At 43.2% G+C, this 25785-nt stretch overlaps 1 protein-coding gene across 1 annotated transcript in view; it reads right to left on the reverse strand.

Annotated features, from left to right (window-relative positions):
• The window catches only part of LOC141110716 (protein kinase C and casein kinase substrate in neurons protein 1-like), a 214292-nt gene extending 189377 nt beyond the window's left edge, over positions 1-24915 (reverse strand). Inside the window, exon 1 of the mRNA XM_073602249.1 lies at positions 24763-24915. The gene's annotated coding sequence lies outside the window, so the exon portion shown is untranslated. The remainder of the gene's footprint in view (positions 1-24762) is intronic.
• Positions 24916-25785: the final 870 nt, after the last annotated feature.

Raw genomic sequence — 25785 nt, forward strand, 5'->3', positions numbered from 1 at the left:
TCAAAGTGTGAATATAACTGCTATTCCCATTATAATATTCTTTCTTTCCCTCTGACTTTAGCCAGAATTCAAGCTGAAAGCCCTTAATGCTGGATTCTAGAAACTGTGGGGCAGTAGCAACCAAACTGGTGAGACTGGTGGCCCTGCTCAATACAATCAACACAATCTATGAATGGAGGGGGCAGACCTATCAATCATCCATCCTTCCTCCATTCATGGATCCTGTTTCATTCATAGAAGCTGTAGTATGGCTTCAGTGATGAGTGGAGCTGGGCAGAAAGCTTGAGAGCCTGTGACAGCCCGTTAGTTGCTATAACCTCCGCTGCAATGGCGGGGGTATGGGGCAGAATAGAGGAAGATTTTCACTAACACAAAGAAATCAGTATAAGGGACACATCCTACGGACTGTAAATTATGTTCATTGTGTTGATTTTCTGTTTGTGATCTCGCCTGCATTTTAATGTATCTAAAGACTTCAGTTATGTACACTTTTTCTCTTCTTTCCTCCAGACTGCACATGTTATGTTCCTGTCTCTTCTGATATGTTTATGCCCCAGACCTTTCATCATTATTGTTGTTTGCCTCTGGACTCATTATCAATATCTTTTTTTGTCAGTGAGGCCTCCAGAACTGGACACAATTCTAACTGAAGTCTAACTAAAGAGCTGAAGTCAAATACAGAATAGAATAGTTAGTAAATAGAGATATATGCATACATAGAGTATTTCTCTATTGGGGGGAGGGAAGTGGGGGATATGGATAAAGTTTGCTGTATTGTATTACAATGTTGGAAAAGGAAAATATGCTGGATAAAAGAGATTTTTTTTTGGACTGTTATTCCTACCTTATTTTATGATATTTTGTATTGGGAAATAAAATGAATAAAGAATATATAGTGAATATTTTACATTTATGTTTTTTGACCCCAAGTGCATTACTTTACATTTCTCCACATTAAACCTCATTTGCCATTTGTCTGCTCACTCTTTTATTATGTTCAGGTCTTTCTGCAAAATTTCTATGTCTTGATGCGAGTTTTTTACTCTGCTTATCTTTGTGTCGTCTGCAAAAACTGAGACTGAACTAGTTATCCCATACTCTATATAATTTATAAATATGTTGAATAGAATTGGTCCCAAGACAGAACCTTGGGGTACCCCACTTACCACTCCAGACCAGTCTGAGTACATGTTATTTATCACTACCCTTTGGACCCGTCCCTGTAACCAGTTTTTTACCCAAGCACAAACCCTATGGTCCAAGCCGGTGGACCTCAGCTTGTAAATTAAGCGTTTAAGGTGGACTGTATCAAATGCTTTTGCAAAGTCCAGATACACCACATCCACAGGTCTCCCTCTATCTATATGGCTGCTTACTTCCTCATAGAATGTTATCAGGTTGGTCTGGCAGGAACGTCCTCTCATAAACCCATGCTGATTACCACTAATGATATTCTTCTCCTCAGTAAAGCTTTGGATATAATCCATAATCATCCCCTCCAATAATTTACCCACTATTGATGTTAGGCTGACTGGCCTATAATTCCCAGGAATATGTCTCTACCCTTTTTTGAATATTGGTACCACGTTGACTTTTCTCCAATCAGCTGGTACCAATCCTGTCAGTATGCTGTCCACAAAGATCTTTCGTTGACTCCGGCCTCTGTTAGCCATGTGGGTATGTCACGTGTTGTGTCACTAACACTACAGGCGCTGTCAGTAAACCCTTCTTTTTCCTGTGTAAAAACTTTGGAGAAGAAGGCATTTAGTACAGTTGCCTTCTTGGTGTCATCTGTAACCATCCTCCCATCTGTGCTCCGATTTTGTCTTTTTACTGTTAATATATCTAAAAAAGAATTTGAGGTTATTTTTACTTTCTTCCGCTATGTGTCTCTCGTAATCTTTTTTAGCTGCCCTGATTGTGAGTTTACATTTCTTATTGCATTCCTTGTAGTGCAGGAATGCTGGTGGTGACCAATTCCCTTTATATTTTTTAAATGCCATACTTTTTTCCTTGATGAGGCTACTCACATTATGGTTTAACCACCTAGGTCTAATTTTTGCATTACTTTATTTATTGTGCAATGGAATGCACTGTTTGATACCTTTTTTTTAATATGTCCCTAAAGCATTCCCATTTCTCTTCTGTGTTCAATGATTCCAGAATTTGGCCCCAATTAATGTCATGTAGCAATGACCGTAGCTCAGGAAAATTGGCTCGTTTGAAATCTAGTATTTTTGTACTACCCATATGCCTCCTTTTCCTGTGATTTATGGTAAACGCGATCATCCTATGATCGCTAGATCCCAAGTTATCGCGTATCTCCACATCTGAGATCAGACTTGGATCGTTTGTAATTAATAGATCTAACAGGGCATTCTTTCTAGTTGGGGAATCCACCATTTGGGACATGAAGTTGTCCTGTAAATTATTCATGAAATGATGGGCCTTTAGTCAGTGAGCTGTTCCCTCTGCCCAGTCGATATCGGGATAATTGAAGTCCCCATTATGATTACATTACCCTGTTTCCCTGCCATTTCTAATAATAGTAATTCCAGCTCCTCCTCCTTCATGTTGGGTGGCCTATAGCATACCGCCACTATTAATTTCCCACTCACCTCCTCTCTTTGAAGTTCTACCCATACTGATTCCACCTCTCTCTGGTCCCATACATAATGTCGCTCCTCTCTACCACCCTTACATCACTTTTGACATATAAACACACCCCTCGTCTACCTTCCCTGTCCTTTCGATACAAGGAATACCCCTGTATATTGGCCAGTCAATCGTGTGAGCTGTCAAACCAAGTTTCAGTTATTTCCACAAAGTCTAAATCCTCCTTGTGTAATAGCAGCTCTAGATCCAATATTTTGTTGTGGCAAGGCACTACAAATGATGCCTGCTAAGCTTGTCAGGCATTGACGATTTGTAACCACCTCCATTCACTTCAAATAAAATGTGGCACAAGTGTGCCATAAACATATTGTAAATGCACTTATGGCATTTACAGCATGTTTAAGGTACAGTTTCAAAGTGTCAAAAGTGATCATTTATAATTTTAGCCTCATAAAAAATTGTAAAAATCTCACAGGGCATCACCTGATGCAACTTGAAGGCTTGTGCTACGCATTGGAATCTGTTGGTGCATTAATTAAAGGCTGATTTAGAATTCAATGTCTGCGTGAAAAAACCCTTGGTGTCATGAGCAAAAAAGATATACCTTGCCCACCAAAGTGAGTATCAAATAGTTAGTTGTCAGTACATTTACTGTATGCTGCCACCTTCTAAACTTAACAATTTTTTAAACAATAGGTTGTTTATGCATGAAAAAATATGCGTATATACAAATAATTACCTCTTTTTCAGTATACTGTACATAAATATTGGATAGAAATGTGTCTGTGGGCTTGGACTTTATAGGCACGATAACAAGTATTCTATAGTTAAAAACTAAAATTTATTGGATATACAAAACATTATTTTTAAAAAAAGGGAAGAAAGAGGGAATACAGAAATCTGTAGAAAATCAGTCCATAAAAATACAGTTACAATTATACAATCCATACATAGCTCAATGCGGTATAATAGGTAATTCAAGGATAGGATGCCAATCATTCCATCATAGAATTATTGTACTTCAAAAGAGACCTATGTAGTTGGTAGAAATTGGTGTCTAGAGCTCATAAATCAATGTTTCGGTCTAAAAAAAACAAAAAACAAAAAAAAAAACAAAACCATCAACTCTTCCAAAAAGATACAAGATACAATGGGTGAGATCTGGAAACATATATTGGACTTATAAGATATTTAATATTCTAGCTGAATTAATCATATTATTTCCAATATTAGAAGCAGTAATATATTATAAGAATTTTTGAGGCAGTCTTGCTTGAATTTTTCTTTTTTCTTTTTTCTCTTTTTTGGGTAAATTTGGACAGAAGTTTGAAACTTGTCTGGAATTATGTAATAGACCCCCCCCTTCTTTTTTGGGGGGGTAATTATAGGGGTAGTTTAGTTCAGATATAGTAAATTCAATCTAAAAATATTAAAATATTATATGACGGTTCTTGATAGCCATCCTCCTCTCCTTCCATCTTTTTTTTTTTTTTTCCTTTTTCCTGCGGCATTTTTTATGTTTTACGGAAACCCCCCAAATCCCATTTTGGGGTTCTGGCGTACAAAGACCTGGGCATTTTTTTTTTTTGCCCAGTTTTTGTTGACGTCAGACCCCCGTTGGGTCCACAGTAACTTTTTTTTTTTTTTTTATGCGTGGTGTAGCTTAGCTACGATTATAGGCTATACCTATATATTTCTCCCCCCCCCCCTTCTTTATTTTTTTTTTATGTCTATTAGAGATATCCCTTCCCTACTATGGTAATTGTACATTTGATGACATATAATAGAGGGTTAACCATTCCAGGAAAACATCATCGGCTTCTCTGGGAATTGAAACGTTCAAAATGTTCTATAGCTTTTCTACAAGATACACATTTTATTCAGGATACATTAGATTGCATTCTACTTATTTCCCCACTCCCCACATAGTTTTTCTGACACTAAAAGGGCTAAGGGAGTAGCTATTGGTATACATAAAAATATTTCCTTCACTCTGGATAAGAAATTGACAGACGATCATGGTAGATTTCTGTTTTTACAAGGTAAGCTTGGGGACATTCAATGTACTTTAGCAAATATCTACTGCCCAAATGTCAACCAGACATCCTTTTTTATACATGTCTTATCCAAACTGAAGGATTTTGCTACAGGTATAACTATATTAGCAGGAGATATTAATTTGTCTTTGGACCCCCTGTTTGATACCTCACAGGGACGCACTGGTATCTCATGTAAATGGATTGCTCAAGTCAGAAAGAGCTTACACTCTGCTCAGATGATCGACACTTGGAGGGTTGTAAACCCTAAGAAGCGTGATTTTTTCATACTATTCTAACATTCACAACTCCTATACAAGGATAGATACAATATTCATCGATATCATTTCGCTATAATTTACCGCAATTACTTTCTGCTTCAATAGGGACAATGTCTTTCTGATCATGCCCCAGTCTTGGCACGTCTGGCTATATCTGCCGATTCACTACGACAATATAACTGGAAACTTAATGAAACATTGCTTTCTGAATCAGAAGACCTGGCCTATCTTTCTGCCTCCTTGACCCAAAATTTTCGAGACAATGCTTCACCCGAGATTTCAGAGGCGGTTTAATGGGAGGCTCATAAGGCTTTCTATGCAGGGGAGATTGAGCTAGGAGCCAGAAAGAAGAAAATACAGTGGCTGAGGTTGACCGACCTGCTGAGGCAGGTGACTGATCTTGAGAGAGCTCATAAATTATCTAGCTGTAAGACTGTTAGCATTGAACTTATGCAAAGAAGAGAAGAACCTAAATCAGCTCTTAATTTAGAATCTAAAATTCATTTACAATTTTCTTCACAAAAAATCTGAGTGGGGTAATAAGCCTGGAAAGTTGTTGGCTCGCTCTCTTAAGGAGAAAAAGTCAGCTACTTATATTGCTAGTATTAAAATACCATCCGGGGGAGTAGCATATACCTCCCCTCATGTTGCATGAGTTTTTTGTGATTTTTATGCAAATCTATACAATGTGAGAGGGGGCTTGCTGATTTATCGTTGGAGGAAAAACAGGACAAAATAATGCAATACTTAGGGCAAGCTAATTTACCAAGATTGCCTGAGGAAGCCTTGTCTGTTCTAGAGATGGAGTTTACAAAGGAAGAATTTTATAAAGCATTATCTTCAATGTCACCAGGGAAGGCACCCAGACCCGATGGGTATTCTATCTTATTCTATAAAAAATTTAAAAGATACCCTAATTCCATATTTAACTTCTTTTGCTAATTCAATATCGGGTGCGGACGGTTTTCGCCCCGAGTCTTTAAATGCCGTATAATTGTTCTACCAAAACCAGGAAAGGACCCGGCTTATTGCGGTAACTATCGCCCTATTTCATTATTAAACTTTATGCAAAAGTATTAGCTGAAAGACATCACCCTTTGCTTCCAAGCTGGATAAACACAGACCAAACAGGGTTTGTTTCAGGTCGTGAGGCCAGAGATAATTAGTCTGAACCCTATCACTTATTTCATATGTTAGACACTATGCCCAGCCCACCCTGTTATTATCTTTAGATGCTGAAAAAGCATTTGACAGGGTGGACTGGGAGTATTTAATGACGACCTTGAAATTTATAGGAATTGGCCCCAAAATGATAAGCCGGATAACATCTTTATATGGATTGCCCACCGCAAAAATAAGGATTAATGGAGTCCTAAGTGACTCATTCACATTATACAGTGGAACCCATCAGGAATGCCCCTTGTCTCCGTTATTTGTTTTGTCCCTGGAGCCCTTTCTCCAAATGGTCAGGCTTAATCCTGATATACATGGAGTAAAGGTGCGAGAGAAGCAACATAAACTAGCTGCTTATGCTGATGATATAATATTTTATGTTCAGCAACCTAGAATTTCATTACCAAATCTTATGACTTCCTTACTTTTCAAGCTATATTCAACTATAAAATTAATATGTCTAAATCCGAAATCCCACCAACTGAGGCACTGAAGCTTAATTCCTTATTCGCTTTTCGTTGGCAACCAGTTACCCTAAAATACTTAAGAATTAACTTGACTGCCCACTTATCAGATTTATTTAGACACAACTACTTTTCTCTGTTAAATGGAATTAAAACAGATTTAAGGAGGTGGTCTTCAATCTGCCATTCATGACTGGGCAAAATAAATGTAATAAAGATGAACATACTACCTTCCATCTTGTTTCTCTTTCAAATGATTCCCATGGGTGTTCCTATAGGTTTTTTTCTGTAACCTACAGGCTCTTATTTCAAACTATATATGGAAGGGAAGATGTGCGAGAATCTCTCAAGATATCCTGTATAGAATTAAACAAATGGGAGGGTTGGCACTTTCAAACCTTAAATTATATTATTATGCAATAGTTTCCATTCAGCAATATGCTTTAAGACTATCTAGTGATGCTAAACATTGGGTGCAAGTAGAAATCGCCTTGGCAGATAAAGATTTGTCCGTGGTAATGTGGCTCCCACGCTCATTTAGAGGTCTCGCATCTTCAACATCCCCTTTGACCATATCCACTCTATCCATATGGGACCTATTACATTCTCGGTATTCTTGGAAGCATAATTCCCCATTAATGCCTCTTTTTGGACATACTTATTTTTTGCCAGGTCTGATTGATAGAGGGTTTAGCAGTTGGGTTCAAGGATTACCAGCCTCAGCTACATCAAATTCTTGAGAATAATAAGTTAAAATCGTTACAGTCTGTGGAAATATGTAGCTTAATTCCATGGATATATGGTGATATACAGAACTATCCCATTTTGTGCATAAATTACCACATCTGTTCGATCATTGTCTGAATTGAACAATGTTGAAGTGATTATGCGGTCCAAGATCCTTCTCCTGCACTGTATATCCTTATTCTATATAGCTTTATTATCTTTCAGTGGTCCTCTTTATCCTGGTTATATAGCTAGTGGGGAAAATTTTTTACAATCCAGTATCTCTGATGGACAAAAAGATAAGATTATGCAGTTAGCCCATGCGTCCTCTATTTCATCTAGAATGGAAGAAGTCAATTAAAAACTTTTAATTCGTTGGCATTATACTCCAAACAAACTGCACGCAATGTCCTCCTCAACATCACCTTTGTGTTGGAGGGAATGCGGAGGTATCAGGACGCATGGTCATTTTGGTGGACTTTTTCACTTATTCAGAGATATTGGAAAGCAGTGGCTGATATAATTTCTATAATACAAAAAGATGAGATAAAACTTGAACCTTGTTCCATGTTATTTCACTGTTCAGCAGTATTAATAGGCAGATACAGGAGGTCAATTACTCCACATTTATTGAATGCTGCAAAATCTCTGATTCCCGTATATTGGAGCCAACGCGCTATACCCACAGTAGTCCAATGGTTACAAAAGGTGGATGATATGTTTTTTAGAAGAGTTAATATACATCGCTAGAGATTCTACGGAGCAATATTTAAAAATATGGACATGCTGGTATGAGTTTAAAACTTACCATAAATCCTTATATGGTAATATTGTTTTAGATATATGAGTTTTATTATAAATATTTACATAAAGTAGTACATTAGATGATGAAGGGAAAGGAATACTCTTTGTAGTGTAATGTAATATTAAAGTTGTATTGGAATCAACAGCCAGATAAGCACCCCCCTCAAGCCCCCCACCCCCCGCCGCTTTTTTTTTCTGTTTTTTCTTTTATAATAATATAAAAATAATGTGTATTTCCAGGGATTTATTTGACTTGAAACTATATATGGTTTTATTTGAAGTTTTGTATGTTTATATTCTTTGTTGAAATGCTCAATAAAAATGTATTAAACCAAAAAGATACAATAGATTTCATTGCATCAGCTGAACTAAGATCACATTTTCCTGGCTGCAGAACGCACAGAAAGTGTATTTTTACGATGTTACTTTGTCAGAGCTTTTCAAAGGCAGTTAAAGGTCGTCTCCACATGCAAGCCTGTGTTGCCTAGCACTATGCCGTGACTGGTTTCATACCATTTTTCTCGGCTGACTAGTAGTAATGCCAAATATTTCTGCTCAGAGATCTAGTTTACAGGACTCTAAAACTCTTGCCCAGGTTACTGGAGTCTGTGCATGGATATACATCAGTATTTGGAGATTATTTAGTGGTGAGTGGCTATTTTTTTCAAAGGTCACCCCTCTTAAATATCTTTTTCCTACAGATCGGTCTATAGCAAATAGATATTCCAACCATACCAGCCAATAATGGTTGGTGTGGTGGTGAGATGCTCACGATGAATAGTGGTGAGGGGCAAAGAGCTGTAGCACAGGATACACACTCTTTCTAGCCCCTAAGCTCCTGAAGACAGGGACAGTTGTGGTAATTGGTGCGCTCTGCTGTCAGTCCATGAAAGGTATAAAAAAAAAAGGGTATAAGGCCACGTATTAATTTTCTAGGGTGTGTGGTTGACTCAAGTGGTGCAAGGATTTACCCCATCATATCAATATCATATCACATGTATAAAGTACAAATATTCTATATATTGCAGCTTACCAGTCCTTAGATGAGGTGGTTACATTCATTTTCTTTATTCTGGCAAGTACAAAGAATTTCTGTTGATCTTGCCAGGAATCCAGTGTGCTTGTAACTTCTTATGCACTAAACTGAAGCCTCAGAAAACTGAAATTTGTGTCCTTGGGTTTAGAAATGCTTTAAACGGAATTAAACCCTTAGCTGGCTACCTTAGCTTTATTTTTTATCAAGCCAATACTATTTTCAGCAAATACAGACCTGTTGATCTTGGCAGAAATGCAGGGTTCTTGTCTCTTCATGTGAGCTGCACAGAAGAATATCTTCCTTCTTAGCTATCTTCTGCAAACTACCAATCGCTCTGCCCCGTGTAATGAGGATGAATAATGAGATACATAAATGTTTGTAGTTCATATCAGGGGAGCTGCCTAGAGTGATAACCATGGCGATGGCTCCCTCCATACAGTGGAGAAGTGACGTGGCCACCCAGGGACAGGAAGTGTGTTATTTGCAGGATTACCAGGTAAGAATAAAGCAAAATAAGCATGAAAGCATTAAAACCCCTGTATTTGTCATTTCCCAACAAGGAAATTGCCTTTCACTTCTTGTCCTGGACATGCAACAAGAAGTAAGTGCAAATCTCCACAAAGTCATAGAAATTACACATTTAAACACTTGTCAATGGAACCAGTGTCCCCTCTGGAAGGTTTACCCTTACCTTTTGTTCTGGTAATCTAAAATACTGGATTTCCCATCACTTTCTGCTTCAGTGACAATGTTCACTATGACAGAAAGGGATCTCCTCAGCAGAGACACATAGCAGAATGAAAGACAGGTGGTCTAACCTTTCCCCACTCTGTCAGAAGCATGCAGCACCACCAGAACACCTGTTGGTTGCCACAGTAGTTCATAGGCAGGAATGATAAAATGCTGGTGTCCTGCAGCAAGGGTCTCCCAGTGGCCAGCCAAGTTTAGTTAACCACCACCTGAGGTTGGTGGTGGGGAGACTATTTTGTCCCACCCTGCATGACTGTAGGATAACAGATGTAATTAACATGCCCTTCTGCCACCACTAAAAACCCTTACCCCAATAATTCAGACCACACCGATATTGGAGTATAAAAGGCCGTAGCAGCCTATTTTATTTAAACAAATATACCTTAGAATATCAACACTATGGATATAAAACATATCCAACATAAAACAGCAAAACAACAACATCTGTTAAACAACCTGTCTAATTTCTCAAGCGTTGGTCTGAGCAATATCTTCATAATCATCAGTGTCCAATAACAAAAACTTACCCTGCGGTCCCATCAAATTTGTCACATAGGCCTCAAGCCGACAAGCTGGCTCAGAGACTACCAATGACCGCAGAGCCCCATTATCACTTCCCGGTTAACCTCCATTAACCGGGAACCACCATCATGAGCCATATCAACGCTGGCTCCCAAAAAAACTCTTACTTCTTGCCATCTTTTTTCTCTTGCCCAGACCAACGCCCGCCCCTGCCACGACGTATCTGCGACCATCACCTGTAGAAGAAACAATACAATACCCTACATCCTAACAATACTTTACCAATATAAGGGAGGGTGGGCGGGAACTTTCTTCAGGAAAACTGTTACTCCCCCCAGGGCGGGATGAACTTATAAAGACCCTCCTAGTGCCTCCCCCTCGGTTAACTAATATACACTCCCCCTCTGTGTTAACTCCACTGCTGCCACAGTCATGTACTCCCTCCACCTATGCATTACATGCTGTGTTCCGGTCCTTTCTTGACTGTAGGATAACAGATGTAATTAACATGCCCTTCTGCCACCACTAAAAACCCTTACCCCAATAATTCAGACCACACCGATATTGGAGTATAAAAGGCCGTAGCAGCCTATTTTATTTAAACAAATATACCTTAGAATATCAACACTATGGATATAAAACATATCCAACATAAAACAGCAAAACAACAACATCTGTTAAACAACCTGTCTAATTTCTCAAGCGTTGGTCTGAGCAATATCTTCATAATCATCAGTGTCCAATAACAAAAACTTACCCTGCGGTCCCATCAAATTTGTCACATAGGCCTCAAGCCGACAAGCTGGCTCAGAGACTACCAATGACCGCAGAGCCCCATTATCACTTCCCGGTTAACCTCCATTAACCGGGAACCACCATCATGAGCCATATCAACGCTGGCTCCCAAAAAAACTCTTACTTCTTGCCATCTTTTTTCTCTTGCCCAGACCAACGCCCGCCACAGCACACGAGAATAAAACCTTATTCTTGTGTGCCCCTCCACACCCGAAGTGCTCGCTGTATGCCATCTTGTAAACCTAAAGCCCACAAGTCTATACCCGCTTCGTTCAAGTGAACCCCATCAGACCTTAAATACCTCCAGGTTTCAAACTCAAGTTCAAGGTGTCTCACCGTTAAACCACCATTATTAATCACAAACTTGCTCACTTCTCTGTTTATTTTTCTCCGTGCCCTGTTCACACCTTCTACCGACCTAGCCATCCTCCATGATGTCTGCGCCACCATGTCGGACCAGACAATCACCATCTTAGGAAAAGCTTCCTTCAACTGCCAAACGTCCTACTTTATGTCCCGTTTAATGTCTACCATGGCCCTAACGCACAAGTCATTGCCGCCTAAATGAATAACTAATACGTCCGGCGGCCTATCTCGTTGTGCATACCGATGAACCTCAGCAACCAACCTTCCCCACAACATGCCGGGGAACCCCAACCACTTGATACATGCCTCCCGTTTGCTGAAACCCAATTGCCTACCCTCAAAAACGTGCATCACCTCTCCGTGCCCCCCAGGACACGTAAGAATGGCCCATGATCCAGACCATCCTCAGCAACGAATCTGAAACAGAAGAAAAGAAAAACAACCGAACAATAAAAAACTCCTATAGTCCACCTTCTTTACCACATCCCCATAACAGTGATCCCATAACCGAGATCCCATAACAGAGATCCCATAACAGAGATCCCATAACAGAGATCCCATAACAGAGATCCCATAACAGAGATCCCATAACAGAGATCCCATAACAGAGATCCCATAACAGTGATCCCATAACAGTGATCCCAAAACAGTGATCCCATAACAGAGATCCCATAACAGTGATCCCATAACAGTGATCCCATAACAGAGATCCCATAACAGTGATCCCATAACAGAGATCCCATAACAGAGATCCCAGAACAGTGATCCCATAACAGAGATACCATAACAGAGATACCATAACAGTGATCCCATAACAGAGATCCCATAACGGTGCATGCATACCGTTTCTGACTGTTTCCGTAGCTGCTCCTATCCTAAACGAATAGGACGAGAAATCATTCTCATCCAGGCCCAAACCCCGTATGCATTTTGTAAAAACTGCCGCAAATTGAAATCTAGATAAAAATTCACCACTTAAATGTACCAAAAAAGGGGCCCGGTCGTTCTGAACGAACTTTTAAAAAATTCCCGAACTGCTTCTACCGGGCATAATTGTGATCCCTTCACTGGGTAAACTCGCACCAGTCTTTAGAGTACGCTGCCCATGTAGACCCACTCACCGACTTCCTTATCCATCCCGCGATGAGGCCAATGTTATCCCCCACAGCCATTCGGGACAAGGTACTCCTTGCTGCTCCGCCTCCGGCGCCAACTCCCGAAACCTGTCCCACTGAAAGTGATACAACGCATCAGCTATCCCATTTTCCACCCCTGGTAAGTGTACCGCATGAATGAAAACATTCAACTGCAGACAGCGCAATACTAAGTGTTGCAATAACCTGATCACTGGCGTGGATGATGCCGTAATCCCATTGATAACTTGCACCACCCCCAAATTGTCCCCATGGAAACGCACCTTCAGATCCCTGAATGATGTTCCCCACAGCTCCACTGCCAGCACTACCGGAAACAACTCCAGCAGCACCAGATTCTTCGTGAATCCTGCCTCCACCCATGCTTGGAGCCATGGTCCTGCACTCCATTGTCCCTGAAAAAATGCCCCAAAACCTGTGGAACCTGCGGCATCCGTGAATAGTTCCAGGTCAAAGTTGCTGACTGGACCAGACATCCACAGTGCCCTACCGTTAAAAGCTTCCAAAACATATACCACGCTCTCAAATCTGCCCTGTGCGTTTCTCTTAATCGCACGAAATGTCACGGTGATTCTATTCCACTCGTGCTAGACGCAAGCCCGCGACTAAACACCCTCCCCATCGGTAATATGCGGCGTGCAAAATTCAGCTTGCCCAATACTGACTGTAGTGTCCTTAACTGCACTTTCTTTAAACCCAAAAGCCCTGCAATTTCTCTCTTCAGATCTTCCCGATTATCGTCCGGCAGCCTGCATTCCATTGCGTCCGAATCTATGACAATGCCCAAAAAAACTGGATGACCGTTCACGGTCCCTCCGTCTTCTCAGCAGCCAATGGAATGCCAAATCTATCTGCGATGTGCTCCAGCGTGGCTAACAGCACCACACAAATCCTGGAGGCCGCCAGACCTATACAAAGAAAAATCGTCTGGGTGTTGAATAACAGAATTCACCCCCGACACATCCCGCACAACCCATTCCACGATGGAGCTAAAGTGTTCAAATATTGCGCACGATATTGAGCAGCCCATGGGTAAGCTATTGTCCACGTAGAATTCATTGTTCCAATGACAACCTAGTAGCCTAAAACTATCCTGGTGCACCGGCAGTAGTCTGAAAGCAGATTCCACATCCGCTTTCGCCATCAGGGCCCCCTAACCGTAACGACGGACCCATCCCACTGCCGCGTCGAATGAAGTATAGGTCACGGAGCACGCCCCCTGATCTATAGCATCGATCACTGACCCCCCTTTTTGGGAAAGATAGGTGATGAATTAGCCTAAATTTACCTGGTTCCTTTTTTTTTTTTTTTTTTTTTATGGTACCACCCCCAGCTGCGAGACCACCAGATCGTCAAACGGCGCCGCTGGAAATGGGCCACCCATCCGCCCCAATGCAACTTCCTTCCTTAGTTTCTCCAAAACACATCCGGATGTTGCATTGCTGACCGCAAATTGCGTGGAACCGGTGGAATTACCGTCAACTCGCATGGGATCTTAAAGCCAACCGAAAAAACCTACCTCCAACAATTGAGCTGCTGCCCTGTCCGGATACCTACCTAGAAACGGTCGCATCCTTTCCACCTTCACTGGGGTCCTCCCTTTTGTTTGCAGTCTCTCCTGTACGTGCTTTTCCCTGCTTGGAACCTCTGGACCCGGGGTGAGATCCCCCCGCCCTGAACACTCGTGTTTATCCTTACATGCGACTCCAACCTGCATGTCCCGGTGTTGTATAGCCAACAAACCCCTTTTCTATTTCCGACCGAATGTCCCTGGGACGAAGGTCCACCGCCCCCCCCCTGAAAAAACTGATTGGGGGCCCTCACCGTCGTCATCAATTTCATCCAGAGGCTGATGTCCTTGTGATCCCAACGCAGAGCCGGCCTGACCACCCTCCGTTGTCAGAATTGTTCGTCATACCTCAACCATGCTGTTTCCCCCATAAACTCTGTACGCCTCACCAAATAGCATCTTGATAACAAAACAGTGCCGAACAATGCTCGGGTTGTTTTTCCCCTATCACACTTGCCATAATCGCAAACGCTTGCAACCAGTTAGCAAACGTTCTAGGGATCAAACGATATCTCCTCTTCTCCTCATCCTCCTTCTTAGAGCCATGCGGCTTAACTCTATCAAGATTAAATTTTTTCAATGGTAGCAGTGAAAAAATTTCCACATACTCACCTTTTCACAGTTTTTCACGCACTACTTGTTTTAAGTGCGACCCTAACGGTCCCTCATAGCAAACATAGACCTCTCATTTTGCCGCGTCAGCCAACCTTGTTATGTCCTGCCTGCCAGCTGCCTCCGCTGATTTTTCCGTCCCTTCCGCGGCCCCACTCCCTGTCACCGCTGGGCTGGGCAATGCGACTGCGGCCTGCACCACCGGCCCTCCACTTTTTTCTGCTCCACCTGCAACCCCCGGCGGAACCCATGCCGCCGCCGGGCCCGTGCGACCCTTTTCTGCCGCTTCAAAACGCTGTAAGAGCTCTTTTATGCCTGCCAAGAAAACCCCCTAAGCCAGAGGCCCCCCGTTTGTATCATTCACTCTGCCAGCTTCACTCACACCTGCAACCCCCAGCCCCCCACTACTCGGCAGACCTGCAACAGAAATCATGACATTAGACTCACCAGGCTGCACAGGCGTAGCCTCATCAGCCGGACTTCTGTTCTCCACCGCTGTTGTCCTCCTGGAGGGGGGGGGGGGGCCGCCTCTTCCTCCGACCCGGACCGCTCATCCTCCCCAATGTGCTCTCCTTCTTCCTCCTCAGCCGATGAATGCCCACCCGGCCTGGACACCAAGGTTGCCGTGGAAACCGCGGCCGTACACCCCCGCCTCCACGTATCCCATCTGCCTGTCGTTTTTTGCTGTACCTTGCCCGGACCGGTGTTGGGAACCACAGTCCTGCCGTCAGGTACTATCGCTGCTCTACCCGGCCGTCCTCTCTCGCTTCTACTGCGACCCCCTGCCGTGGAACCAGAAGGCCCAGGGATCTCTCCTCGTGCACCGCTGCGCACATCCGACTCCCTGACTCTGGGGGCGGGGCTAACGCTTCTCTCCACTCTGGCTGTGCTAGGCCGCTGCGCCGCTCCCGCTACCTCCCGCTGACCGCCATTCGGTCCACCTTCGGTTCTCCCCCGTCCCTCCCGATCGCTTGCCACTCTATTTGGCGGCGGGCCCGCTGAGGGACCGGAGTGAGTCCCAGGCTGCCGCTGTTCAGGGGAAAACCTCTCTGGGGGCCGCGACCGCCGAGTCCTAGTGTCGCTCGTTACCCCCCTGCTAGATGCAGGCTCTGTTCCCCTCACTGCTTCCTCTAAGGTGTCCTGGAGCCAGGCTGCCCCTCTCACCATTGCTTCTACTCTCATCTGCTCCATCAGGCGCTCCAGGTCAGCCATGCTGCTCTTCAGTGAACTTTCTTCAGGAAAACTGTTACTCCCCCCAGGGCGGGATGAACTTATAAAGACCCTCCTAGTGCCTCCCCCTCGGTTAACTAATATACACTCCCCCTCTGTGTTAACTCCACTGCTGCCACAGTCATGTACTCCCTCCACCTATGCATTACATGCTGTGTTCCGGTCCTTTCTTTATGCTCTTTGCTTCAGCATGGTGCCTATGCAAACTATTTCTGGCTGACCTGCGGTTCTTGTACCTGTCCTGACCAACTCTTTCCTCTGCCATCCTGCCTGACATCACTTTGCCCTACTTCCCATTGCCTGTCGCGCTCAGATTCTTTATACATAGTTAGTTAGTATTTGTTTCATTTGCATATATGTTACACTATTTGGTTACTGGTTTTGCTATACAGTATGTATGCATTATATTTTGTATGCTGCATGTTCTCAATCTCTGTTCTACAATTTCTCCAAAAATTGTTTTGTCTTTACTTAAACCATGGTATCCTGCTGTGTGTAGCTCACATATCTCATCCGGACAGATCCCAGATATCCTCTTACTGGTTTCCTGATATAATGCTGAGGCCTACTACTACACTTGGGAACTGTCAGCTTGTTGTCTGCCTATTCCAGTGTAATGTGTCAAGATGGGTCCCAACACCATTGTGTATTGTTAAGAGGAAAATAGGGATTATTGCTGCTGGTATACTCAGGATTCTAATTCTATGAAAAGTACTTGGTGTATTTCTGTGAGGTCCTTGTACTGACTCTGTTAATGGTCAAACAGGGAACCTGCAATTATAGTTTTGTTCAACCACTGCTCTGAACCTGTTAATTTTCAGACAAAGCTTATTTTACATCAACCAATTCCTGCCACTAGTTACCAGGCCTACCAAATGTCTTCAAATGTATTACCAATAGCTGTAACTCAGTGTATCTCTCTTCCAACCATAAATTAGTCTGCTGCCTCACAGCCTTTTGTTCCCATTCACACTGATTATACAGATCCTGCTACTAGCCCCTTGAAATTTCCTTACATAACCCCATTACCCATGGCAACTACTCAGACCTCTTATCCTGCCAGTACAAATAGAACCCAACACCTGTCCCTGCAACCTGATTCAGCTTTCACAATCCTGCAACCCGATTCAGCTTCTGCAGTGCTGTATCCTAATTAGGCATCTGCAGTCAAGTACTTTGATCTCTGAGGTCATGCATCCCAATTCAGCTTCTGCTGTTCTGCATACCGATTTGGTTCCTGAAGTACTCCACACCGATTTAGCTCCGAGGTCCTGCACCTGGATTTACCTTCTGAGGTCCCACACCCCCATTTGGCTTTCTAAAGCCGCGTACACACAAGCGGAATGTCTGACAGAAAAAGTCTGACGGAAGCTGTTCATCGTATATTCCGATCATGTGTATGCCTCATCAGACTTTCTTTTTTGAAAATTCTGACGGAGCTAGAAAAAGAACATGTTCTAAATATTTCCAACGGAACCAATTCCTATCGGGAAAACCACTCGTCTGTATGCTGTTCCGACGGACCAAAAACGACGCATGCTCTTAAGCAAGTACGAGACGGAAGCTATTGGGCTACTGGCTATTAAAATTACTTTCTCTAGTCCCGTCGTACGTGCTGTACGTCACCGCGATTCTGGATGGTCGGACTTTGGTTTGACCGTGTGTAGGCAAGACCGCTTAAATGGAATTCCGTCGGAGAAACCTTCGGAGTTTATTCCGATGGCAAAATCGGTCGTGTGTACAGGGCATAAGTCCTGCACCCTAATTTGGCTTCTAAAGAACCTGACTCTGTGAACTCTTTGCCTGTTGGTCAAACTGGCTCAGTGGACTCTCTGCCCAAGCCTTAGCCTGACTCTGTGGACTCTCTGCCTGCTGTTTAGACTGACTTTATTTTACTCTTCACCTGCCATCTATTTTCACTCTGCCTGCTGTTAAGCTTAAATCCATGGACACTCTGCTTGCTGTTCATCCTAATTCCATTGACTCTCCACCTCCCACCCATCCTGACCCTGTTGTTTCTCTGTGCGCCCTGCAGTCTGAATCTATTGACTCTCTGCCTTCTGTTTGGCCTGACTGCATTGTCTCTCACCTGCTGCCTGATCTGACCCCAATGATTATGTGGGGCTCCCACCAACTGACTGGTCTTTATCCACTAAGCCCAGGGGCATTGCTAGATTGCTAGGTGGGAAAAGGACCAGGGGCTTCAGCCCGAAGTCCAAGCCCGACAAGGAGGGGGGGTGTTGTGTGGTTGGGGGGGGTGGCTGGTAAGCTCACCTGCTGGTTGCTGCCTGGCTTACCAGTGCCCATCAATGCTGACCACTAAAAAACTGACTTACCTGACCCACACTGACCTACCTGACCATTACACTGACCTACCTGACCCACACTGACCTGCCTGACCATTACACTGACCTACCTAACCCACAATGACCTACACTGATCATTACACTGACCCACACTGACCTACCTGACCCACACAGAGCCACCTGACCTACCTGACCATTACCCTGACCTACCTCACCATTACACTGACCTACCTGACGCAACACTGACCTACCTGACGCACACTGACCATTACACTGACTGACCCACACTGACCTACCTGACGCACACTGACTATTATACTGACCCAAACCCACACTGACCTACTTGACACACACAGACATGCACTGACCTATTACACGTGAGGTCAGACTTCAGGTGACCGTGACCTCCGGCTCCTCCTGCAGCTCAGCCATAGTGTGTGCGACGCGGGCGCGCCCATCCCAGGAGACAGCAGGTAGCCAGAAACATGAGAGGAGAGGAGAGCGCTGAGTGGGGATCTTCTCACAGTGACGTGGCCACATTGTAATTCCCGCCTTCTGGAGCCTGCAGCGCCTATGATGGACGTCGCATGTCCCACAGTCCTGGCATTAGACCAGTGGGACATCCATCATAGGCGCTGCAGGCTCCAGAAGGCGGGACCTGCTATGTCACTCGGCCGCGCTCCAAGTCAGATTGGTCCCTGCTTGGGCTCAGGACTAATAATACATTTGTGAATGCCTGAGGCCCAGGGCTTTTTGGGGGCCCACTCGGGGCTCCAGCCCCCCTTACCTCCCCCTCCTGACGCCACTGACTAAGTCTCCATTTATTAAACTATTTGCCTGTTCTGGTTAATTTTGACAGTAAATCCAAAGCTAAACTTGTGGTTCAGTGGTGCCACTAGGGTTGTCAGTTCTAGTGGCAGTGGCCTTTTGCAGAATAGGGGAGTTTCATTTGAACCTCTCTGTTCCTCAGATTGATACGCTATGCCTCTAAATACACTTGAGGACCCATATAGGGTAACTGGTGCCTTAAAAATCCTACATGTCTGTCATCTAGCAGAACAGGACCTAGGACCTGGATGAAAGGACTCTGAAATGTGTGATATACCTAGGTATAGAATGCTCAGGTTTTTTGTGGTACCCTAGAGTCAGGTTTTACTTGTCACCTAAACATCGCAGTGCAGAGCCATACCCCAGTGTTGGGACATCGGATGTTTGGATTGTCTCTAGAGATTACATTTTGGCACATTTGGGAGAGGCAACAAGCCTATTATCAGACACCTGTGGCAGTGCAAAAGGTTATTCTCCAAACCTGCGAGGGGGGCATCTTACCAGCCTCCAGACCCTGGTGGAGGGGCACCTAGCTTGATATTGAATCCTGGTGGCAGGGCACATGGTCATTCTCCAGAACTCTCAACCTGTCACCCAGTTTCAGCAATGGGGCATCATTTTTCTGGGAACTTCAAATCTAAGGACTTTGTATGATATGATGTACTACAGCAATAATATCCAACATGTGACTTATGGACTTTCTTTTTACAAAGGACTGTTCAGTTATTTGGACTCCACTAATTAGGGCCAGGTGTAGCCTCCTAAAGGTAGAGGCACTAACAGGAACATATAGCGCAGCCATAGCACCTGTAGGTGGCACTGTAGTTCATAAGCAGGAATAGTGAAATCCTGAGATCTCCGTGCAGCCAGCTGAGTTTGTTCAATCACCAACTGAGAATGGCTGCTGGGAGACTTAAGTTCCACCCTGCCGTATATTTCTTGCCTCAACTTTGTGCCTGTGCTTTGTTCCTGGCTGACCCGTATCTCATATATGCCCTGGCCTGCTCTTTCTTCTGCCATCCTGCCCTTTTGTCTGACTTTGCTTTGCCTACTTTACCTTGCCTGTTCCTCTGAGATTCTTTATACATCGTTAGCTTGTGGTTATTTATTTGTTTCACTTGCATGTGTGTTGCACTGTTTGGTTAAAGGTTTTGCTATATGTAAACTGGTGGTAATTAAGACTAACGCTGAGTTGTTGTACAGAGAGATGGCAGTGCTCAGAGTGGCGCATTTTGTGCCACGAATATTATAGCTTCTCAGACAGGTTGCTATGAAGCCAGTGGCCATCTGATGATACAACCTGGCCCCAGCAACTGCTGGAGATTCCCTGGCTGAAAGGTAAAAACAATAAACGGGACAGAAATTATGGCTGATCTATGGCATGGGGAGATAGCTGAGCTTTACACTAAAGATGGCTTGACTAGTATGGTCACCCAGGTCTCAGTGCCAGCTGCCACCATGTCTCCATGCAACAAATCCATATAATTCCTGCAACAAGTATATAAATTTGTTGAAGGCACTGACATTTGTTGTGTGGAGGCATGACAGAATTTTAAAGATGGTGTATGATAATTTATAAATTCCAGGGTTTGGGTCTATGTCCAACAGGACCATATATTTTCAAATTTCTGGAAACAGCTTCTAGACTTCCTGCCTATTTAAACCGTATAAGGCAAAACATGTTTTTGTATTTGTATCACAATCATGGATGATGGATATATGATCTTCCAATCAAAATAAACATATATTAGGTATAGTGAAAAGAAAACCATCAAGCATTCTTTAATTAGGATCAGAGTTGGGCCTCTTCAGCTACATTCACATGGCTGCACAGGGGTGCCCACCAGCAGAAATTAAAAGATTCTTCTCAGCATACTAAATGATGCCTGAAAACTCTGTGTGTGACCAGCAGCTGTCAGTGGCGGCTGTGATTTTTGCACTCTGTACAAATCAACGGCTAGTGCCGCTGCTGTTCACATGTAACCACTCATCTGAGTGGTTACATGTTAATACAGCCACTGACTAAACCTGAAGTCAGCCAATATGTAACAAAATGGAAATTGAAGCCCCATACCACTGCTAAGAGGTCCAGATACAACTGTATTGCAATAAAGGTCAGGGGGACAATCCATAGAGTAGCCAATGTATTTTCAGTGGCCAAAAGTATTCCCTTCATCAGGGCTTGATTGAAAACAATTTGAATATACTAGAAGTGTGTAATGGGTAAGGTGTGGTTGTTTGTCAAGTCCTCCATGTTCCACATTAACTCATTGAGGTCCAAGTGTGGGTCACATAAGAGGCCTACCCTGGGGTAGGTTATTCTGGGCTACATTAGGCACTTTGTACAGGGTCACTTTACTACACATGGGGTACCTTTTTCTGTGCCATCTTCATCAATGCCCTGGGACAAACCTGAGCCACTGACACTGTAACTGTTCTCCTGTTAATTCTTGGTTCACAATGACAGTGTACACCTTCACAGTAACTTTCAGTTTGGAGGGACACGCTGAGCCAATGTCCACATCCACCTATCCAGAGTTTTCCACTACTACTCCCAAGTAGCAGAGTGGTCCGCCCCGTGCACTCTGCCTGGGCTCCACACATGCACTTAACTTTACTCTTGAACCTCTGTACCTCTTCTGCGGTGTAATCCACGCACCATTGCTATGGGAAACAGACCGCTGGCGGAAGGAGTGCTGACAACATCTCTCTCACTGCAAGAGGCCATGCCAGCTATAATAGGTACAGGCTAAGGACAGGCTGCTTTTTACACTTTACTCTTGGAAACTACTTCACATTACACCATTCCACACGAATACCTTCATACCCCAATGTTTCAAGACCCACTTATTAATGGTATGTGTGCCGGTTACATGCAAAACACACCTCCAACAACCTCAGACCAGACATGGACAATGCCTCGAACATTTCACCCAAGAAAGTGCAAAATAGACATCCCACAGCCCAACAGGCAAAAGCATTATTGTTCCTTATTCCCTACCTATAACTACAATCTTGAGTGTTGCCCCGGCATACCTGCAAAAGTGCACCCCAGCAAACATAGTCCCTCAGAGGCAATCACCAGTACTGGTGTCCTCAGGGCAAACCCCAAGCTAGAAGTCTCTGCATGTGGACAGTAGTGAACAACATGCTCCTGCCTCTACGGGTCTTATCTTCCGTCTCCATCCCCTACCAATCGCACAACCCACAGCAGCACTGGAACTCTCCGATCTGCTCACTTATTCCCCCTCTATTACCATTCTCTCCCCCTCTTTCACTGAGCTGGACCACTGACCCAATTTATATCAAATAGGACAAGTGGGCCGGGCCCAGACAGGAGCCCGCCAAAAACACCAAGAAACCAGAAATGGAATTAGCACACTCTCCTTCCAATCGGGACAGCAACTAACTAATTGGTTCAACCTGCCCACAAGTAAATTGAACCTTGAATGTTATTTCTTCAAAGCACATGTCTTGTCAGGAGCTGGTTCGGCAGCCAGTGTGGGTCCAGGGTCGACACTGCTGAGGAGTTCTGGCCACACACAAACTGGCTGCAGCTATTCAGACAGTTCGTATGTGACCATAGAACAGAGTGTTGCTCTGGAGGCAGCATTTAGCCTGAGCACATCAAATTATCTGCACCCATGCAGCATGTGCATGCAGCCTTCTTGTACTGGGTTATTATTGCTAAACCTGCTGGCACTCAAAGTGTAACTACTATTGAGTAGGAGATCAGCTGTCAAAGAAGCAGCTTTTGTGTGCAACATTTTAGGACGGATCAGAAGATTTAAAAAAAAGGCAAGGAGGATTCAAAAACAAAACAAAAAAAACAAATATAATTAAAAGCTGGAAATGTGGTATGTGCTGTGTGACTGTCAGTTGAGCTGGCAGTCTGTACATAGGCCAAGTATTTTTTTTTTTTTTTAACCACTGCTTCTTTAAAGGCCACATGACTTGAAATATTAATGTGCATACGTTGGAGGGAGGGGTGCATAATTCATCTTTTCCTTGATCAACAGTCATGTAAACTTTAAAACGTATAAGCTGAATGTGATTATTTGATGGACTTTTCACACCAACTTTGTCTGGTTTCTTCACGCTCAAATGCCTATTGTTCTTAAAGTATTCTACAACCAAACCAGTCCTCATATGTTGCTAAATAAAATCTGGCCATACACTGTTAGCTTTTCTTGGTGGGCTAAAGGAAATAAATCTAATAAATTTCTCCATGCTGTGCTGATGGATAACACAATTACAAAGCCTGATACAGTTTTTCGGTGGGTCACTGAAATTATCACTGGGCACACTGGAGAGTTCGGCAGCACACCTGAAAATGGGGTCGCCCCATAAAAACTGAGGAAGAACCCAGTTGAGAATCCACACAGGGCCAAGCAATCTTCCAAGAGTCCATAGTTCTTAATGATATAATTAGTTCATAGAAGAAAAATCCAGCGCATTTCAGGAACCAAACAGACTGCCCATTCATCAAGGTTTAGGAATTTTGACTGGGCTTAAATGGATATGGGGAAACAGATACCAAAGAGATCTGCACTGTGATGTATGGCTTGGAACAGTTTTAGAAGTATAGGTCAAGCCAGTGTAAATAAAAACAGCAAAGGAGCTCTCATTGGACTGTATCAGCTATTGTATTCTGGTAGCCACCACTGGAGGATACCCAAATAGTAGCTGCATCTGATTTGATGCAGCTGCTGTTCACCTGAAAATTTTCCAGTAGGCTCCTTTCCCAAATGTTGACCAAATATTCGACTTGGCAAATGGAGTGGGGCTAACAGGGCCACCCAGTTAGCATATTTTGGGCAGTTCATCAAGAAAACCTCATACACCAATTACAATAATGGAAAACCTAAAGCAGAAATTAATTCAGTGTTTACCTTGGACAAATGTTTGCTGTGTCACAAAGCATTTTATGACTGAGCAACAAATCGGACACTGTGTGGGACTGATTGCACATACTTTTTTGCAGGAGTTATTGCATACCCGTTGCAATGATTATAATGAACAACTGTCAAACTTTTTACATTTTTGCAAATGTATCAGCAGTACTAGCTATAGTATCATACACCTTAAAATGTTGCAAGAAATGTCGGTTTGGGAAAAGACTTGTGTCATTTTTTTAGTCTTATTTAAAAAAGCAAAGTATAGTAACCTGCAACAACTGATCAGACTTAATCTTTGAAGTCCTGACTGTTTCAACTACAGTGAGCTAAGTGTTTACTAAAGATTACGCCACTTTTTCATTATAACACTTAGCGCTGACATATTTATTAAGCTTGCATGTCTAGACTCCTATTAAAAGCCAGAAGGATTTTGATGTTCTGTCTAAGCCTGGCACCTTGGTATCTTCAGTTATTGCTTTTTTTCTCTTCTGACCACTAATACTTTAGCATCTGTCCCATCAACACATGCATGATAACACATGTAACGGTCACATACAATAAAAGATTCAGAGAAAAATGAGCAAAGGAAACTTACCCCAAAGCAGAGACTGCCTGCAGTACTTCTCCCTGGCTTTGCCTTGCAGATGATGACTCTGATTTCCGTGCCAGCTAGCTGGGGCTAGAGATGGCCAAGAAAGGAGGAGGCTTGGGTGGGAGGAGGGGTAACATTAGACAGTGTCAGCTGGGGAAAGCAGTTTCAGAAGAGGCTGTTGTTGATTGGGAATTCTGCTGTATGCTAGTTCTGGAAGTGCCTGCACTCTTGATTTTTCATGCAGACAACCAACTTCGACAACCAACTTCTTTGGATGGTTGGGGCAAAGAGTATAAAAGCACATTCCATTGTGTTAATGAATAATGCTTTCAAGTTTATTTTATTTTGTGTAAAGGCATATACACACACACAAACAAATACAGTAACTATGTAGAATTTCTTTAGTGTAACAGGTCTTTAAAGGGTAACTCAATTTTCATAGCAAATAAAAAACAATAATATAGCGTATACAATTGCTACACAAGCCATTTTATAATTTATTGTTATTAAAATTACCTTTTTCTTTTCAATTTGCAGTGCTGTAATTTCCTGTAAAATTCAATCCAATATGGTAACCTAGAGACCTTCTGTACACATTTGGTATACAGAACAAACCCAGAAATTTAATTTCCTGCCTGTGTGATTGGCTCACTGATTTTCCCAGAAGTCTGCACTAAGATACCAGTCAGGATTTAGTCATCCTCTACAACAAAAAAAACAAAAACTCTGAGATACTCCCAAAGGGTTAATTACTTCTAAAGGGATGCAGACCCTGCAACAGTCCTTATTAAAACACTGCAAGTGCATCAGTGATTAAGGTCCCATGTACACTGGATGTTTTTAATGCTGTGCTTAGGGTTGTCTGCCATTTTTTGTCTGCCTCTAAATGCCCCTGCATGTTAGCCTATGTGTCCATGCACACATAGGCCTTTAGAGGCAGGAAAAAACTCACTGCCAACATGTCCAAAAGCAGCAGAGTTATTGCAGAAAAAAACTTGATGCACCTAGATGCAAGTAAATTAGTCT

This window comes from Aquarana catesbeiana, linkage group LG10 (assembly GCF_042186555.1).
Source record: "Aquarana catesbeiana isolate 2022-GZ linkage group LG10, ASM4218655v1, whole genome shotgun sequence".
NCBI lineage: Eukaryota > Metazoa > Chordata > Amphibia > Anura > Ranidae > Aquarana > Aquarana catesbeiana.